This window comes from Orbicella franksi, chromosome 10 (genome assembly GCF_964199315.1).
Source record: "Orbicella franksi chromosome 10, jaOrbFran1.1, whole genome shotgun sequence".
Taxonomy (NCBI): Eukaryota; Metazoa; Cnidaria; class Anthozoa; order Scleractinia; family Merulinidae; genus Orbicella; species Orbicella franksi.
In genome coordinates this window covers 8,871,088-8,876,278 of record NC_138154.1, presented here as the reverse complement: position 1 = coordinate 8,876,278, position 5,191 = coordinate 8,871,088, and the positions used below count along the sequence as shown (strand labels likewise).

Sequence of the window (5,191 nt, the reverse complement as noted above, 5' to 3'; positions counted from 1 at the left end):
GATGGCATGAACCTTGTCACATACTGTCTCATGTGAGGGGAGAAAATATGACAGATGAGGAAACAGACAATTTGTCATATAATGAGAAATGTTCTTTGCTTAACTTAAATCCTGTTATTGTTGCTAAGCACTTCCAACACAGAGTAGAGACATTTTTCAAGGATGTATTATTGAGCAATGCGGAACCTATCGGAAAGATTGTGTATTATGCACTTAGGATTGAATTTCAAATGCGAGGTTCTCCACATTTGCACTCATTGATATGGACTTCAGATTGTCCTGAGCTGAAAGATGGCGGCGAAGACACTTACATAATGTACATTGATGAACATGTACAAGGAAGTCTTCCAAATGGGGAAAATGACTGTGAATTTCATGACTTAGTAAACATGTACCAAAAACCTACACATTCTAGAAGTTGCAAAAAGTATAGGAACATTCCATGCAGAGTTAACTTTGGGCAATTTTTCACTAACCAAACAGTTGTGTCCAAGCTGCTACTGGATGACATGTCTAAGGAACAAAAAGTAGAAGTCTTGAAAAGGTGAAATGAAATCTTATGCTGTGTAAAAGAGAAAATAAACGAAAAGTTAGATCCAAGTAAACCTGATTATGATTCAAGCACAAGTGCAAAGGACGTGTTGGCTATGTGCAAAGTTCCCAAACCGAGTATAATTGGGCTTTATTCATTTCTGCAGATTCCGATTTTGAGCTGCACGTTAATAGAGCAGTTGACAGTTGCTTGATCAATAACTACTTTGAAGCAGGAATAAAAGGTTTCAGAGCTAATGTGGATTTGCAGCCTGTTTTTAATCACTACAAATGTATAACACAAGTGTGCTCATGTTTCTCAGAAGACAAAACCGAATGTTCTCAAGCAATAATGAACGCGCAAGGGAAGCTAAAGACAATAACCTCAACATCAGAGAAAGCTTGAGAAAGATTGGTACAGCATTTTTGTCTTGTAGAGAAGTTAGCGCTCAAGAATGTGTTTACAGATGCATGCCTGAGCTTTGGTTATGAAAGACCTTTCCTTGCACAGTGTTTGTAAATACTGGTTTACCGGAAGAAAGATGCTGAGTGGCAAAATCTCAAGAGGAAATTGAAGCACTTGATGATGACAGTACTGACATTTTCATGTCAAATATAATCAAACGATACAGTGATTGGCCAAACATTGTTCACTTGTTATGTTTAGCGGAATTTGCGGCTTACTACTATAAAGACTCTAAAAAAGTTCCTAATGAATTTAATGACGTTCAACCTAGCATGCTTTCTAATGATTTAGTAGAATCGATCTATATCTCTAATTGTGAATCAGTTCTTCCACCAGCAATTAAACTCAATAACATTCAAGAAACAGTGAAGTGTCGTAAGATTAAGGCTGTAATAAGATTCCACACACCAAGTAAGGCAAAAGAGCCTGAAAAATTTTACCACCATTTACTAATGCTTTACTTTTCATGGCGAAAAGAGACTGATCTTCTTGGTGACGACCAATTATATTCAACAAAATTCCAGGAGCCTGAAGTTTTTAGTAAAGTAGAAACAAACAGGAGAATGGTTGAACCCAATGCCGAGGCTATCAACACCGTGTTACAGGTGGTTAGGGAGAATCGAATGAGAGATCTTCAATCATGTGATCCTATTGATGATCAAGGAAACGATGACTTGTCAGCAGAAGCAAGAATAGCATAGATGATGAATGTGATGACAATTTACCTGAGGAACTGGTATCACTGCCACGTGAAACAAGCCAAACATTTGCAGGAATAGCTACTTATAACCAGCCATCTGCTATTGGAGATGAGGAACTATGTGTTGCTGTAAGATCTTTAAATGTAAACAGCATATTACATATGATGTTGTGCTGTCTTGGTGTAGAAACTCGCGTAAAAGTGTTAATTGCCTCACTAAGGAAACTATTGAGCCGATACATATCTTTGTCACTGGTGGTGGTGGTGGTAAGAGCCACTTAATCAAAACAATTTATCATACTGCAATGAATATGTTTAAATACAGTGCAGTGAATCCATCTTTACCAACAGTTCTGCTAATGGCACCTACAGGTGTTGCAGCTGTTAATATTAGTGGCACGACTGTAAATACAGGTTTAGCTATTCCAAAACACGCTGGAATTAATTTACCTCTGTTACCGGGTCAAAAGAAAACGTTGCTAAGGCTCATGTTAAGTGAGCTGAAGCTGTTGATAATTGATGAAATATTGATGGTTTCAAATAATAGGCTATTGCATATCCATCAAAGACTAAAGGAAATTTTTGAAACTTCGAGCTCAAGGGTATTGCTGGTATAAGCATTGTCACTGTGGGTGATTTACATCAACCACCACCTATCCAACAAAAACCTATTTTCTGTAGATATGGTAATGACGTATACAATTTGTCACATCCATGGCACGAATTCAAGATGATAGAATTGGTTGAAATCATGAGGCAAAAGGACGATCAACCTTTTATTAAGCTTTTAAACAGACTGAGGGTTGCACAACACACAGAAGCTGGCATACGCACTATGCAATCTAGGGCAGTTGATGTGAATGACAGAAATAATTGTCCTTTGAATGAATTACATGTATGGCTGAAAATAAACCTGTAATGGACTACAACAGTCAACAACTTCAAGAAATTTTGAGGCCGTTGCATGTTCTTCAAGCGGTGGACCAATATCCAAAGAATGTATCAAGGCATGAAATTGAAAGAGTTCTTTCAAAAGGATGTTCTTACACGGATGGTCTAGATTTGGAGGTATCTATTAAAGAAGGGGCTCGTGTCATGTTAACAAACAATGTTGATATCTCTGACAGACTCATAAATGGACAGTTAGGTACTGTGGCTGGAATCTTGGTGAATGAAGTGACTCAGAAGCCCACTATTGTGTATGTTAAGTTTGATGATGAAGATGCAGGTAATTTGGTTATTGATAAATCTGCTGATACCTTTGCTATAGACAACAAAGTTGTCCCAATTAAACCAGTCTTAGCTCAAATAAAGTTGAATCCTGGGAAGTGTTCTTCACCAGAAATACAAAGATTGCAGTTTCCATTAGCTTTGGCATGGGCATGTACCGTTCACAAAGTCCAAGGATAACTTTAACCAAAATTGTTATAAGTTTTGAATTATTTAAACAGAGGTCATTTAATTACGGGCAAATTTATGTTGTTCTGAGCCGTGCCACTTTTTTTCAAGGTCTTTATGTTCTTGGAAAATTAGAACACAAACATATCAAAGCAGATCCAAGAGTAATTGAAGAGTATGAAAGACTGCGGAATACATCACTGCTAGAAGAGAACGCTAATTTTCAAGTACAGGAAGATGACCCTATCATACCTATTGTCCTGTTAAATATCAGATCACTTCGAAAGCACAGTATTGACATAAAATTTGACACCAAAATTTTCAACTGTGATATGTTGCTTTTAACAGAGACTCAACTTACACCATCTGATTCGGACAACGATATTCAAGATAATCTATATGTTTTTATATTAAACAGGCAAGATAATAGTGATAATAGATATTCCAGCCTAGCTTTCTGTAGCCAAAAAAACGGTGTGCATCAAAAAGAAAGAGTACCTTCCAGTCATAAATGCTTTGATGTTCACAGTAGTTTTTAGTAGATGAGAGAATTGGGAAATAAGATTTTTGTTCCTTTACAGAAAACAACCATCTAATGTACATGATTTTGTTAACAATCCAAATCATATCACACATTGGTACACAATTGATGTAATACTTGGAGATTTTAATATTAATTACTTTGATGAAAAAGAATCACACAATTTAAAGAATATATTGGAAAGTACATTGGGTTATCAGCAAATTGTGAGCAAACCAACATTTTTATCAGGAAGTCTTCTTGATCATGTTTACATCAGATCACATAAATTTAAAAGTATTAAGAGCAGCTTCGCCTAAATATCAACTAGACTTGGAAATAGCGAAAAAATCGAATTTCTTCAAACTCGCCCAGAATGAAGCCCTACGGGCACTAGTTACAAAAATATCGTTTTAAGTTCGATAAATCAAAAATTATTTTTTTCCGCAATTTTTTCGTTTCGATGCCCCAAATCGGCCAAAATCCATCGAAAATGAGCGGCATATTCAGAGGCTCGTAAACTCAAAAGCAAAAATCTTCATTACAAACTGATTGCACGTCGTATTTGTACTTCCTTTCTTGTCTATTTCGAGCTAAATAGATCGTGATTTGATTAGAACTTAAATATTTGACGAATTTTTTAAGTTAACGACCCAAGACAGCTTTACAAGAGGTCTACATTTAGCCTATTTTCAAATGCTAAAAAGGCGTTCTGGTACACGGCTTTTCCCGAAATGACTAGTTTGGTCTGAAAGAGCATTGTTTCTTCTTCAAATTACTGAAATAAAATTTTTGGGTAAATAAAATCGTGAGCGCTGAGATAGCGAACCAAATGCAGCACTTCGTCCTGAAAACGTGACCTTTGACCCAAGCGTAACGAAACCAATTACTGCAAGAAAACCCGAAAGAAAAGCAAACGTTCCGTTATTTTGAAACAATTTCTAGTGATATCTCTCCGAAACCATGATTGCAAGAAACTATTTCCAGATATGAAATCTTGCAGGGTCAAAGACGGAGCTAAAGGGCGCATTTTGACACAATAACTTTGTTTGCCGAGAATTGAATTGCAGTCAATTCCAGTGAAATTTGCAAACTTGACGTATGTTAGCCGATACTTACCTGAATATTTATATTAATAGAAGAGTCGTCTTCTTGGATTAACCTTCAAAAGAGGCTGGACCCAGATTTGGAAACCTCTAAAAGAAGAAATGTTTAATATTCCGTGACCTACCCGATGCTATAGATTCCATGCACATGCCAACCGCATGTTTGTCGTAAAACCAACTGAACTCCACTGACAGTTTCCATGGGCAACCCCAAAATAAACAATCCCCAAAAATGTAAAGTGAAATTGGCTGTCTTCATGAACAGTTAGAAGCTAGAGTCAAGTTCCATTACCTTTTAAAAAAGCTTGATTCTACTTTGTTCACTCAGTCGTTACTGTCACGTTCGAATACTGCGTAGTATCGGTCACGCCAAAACACTGCAGACCGTGCAGACTGAGTAAGTTTCCCATACAAAGTCTTGTACGCGTTTGTCTATTGAATCAAAAGTCAAATACTGCGCTTGTGCAGCC

General features: G+C 36.8%; 1 pseudogene; it reads left to right on the top strand.

Moving 5' to 3' along the window:
• The first annotated feature begins 1,395 nt into the window (after positions 1-1,395).
• LOC145501104 (ATP-dependent DNA helicase PIF1-like) lies at positions 1,396-3,900 on the top strand (annotated as a pseudogene).
• The last annotated feature ends 1,291 nt before the right edge of the window (positions 3,901-5,191 follow it).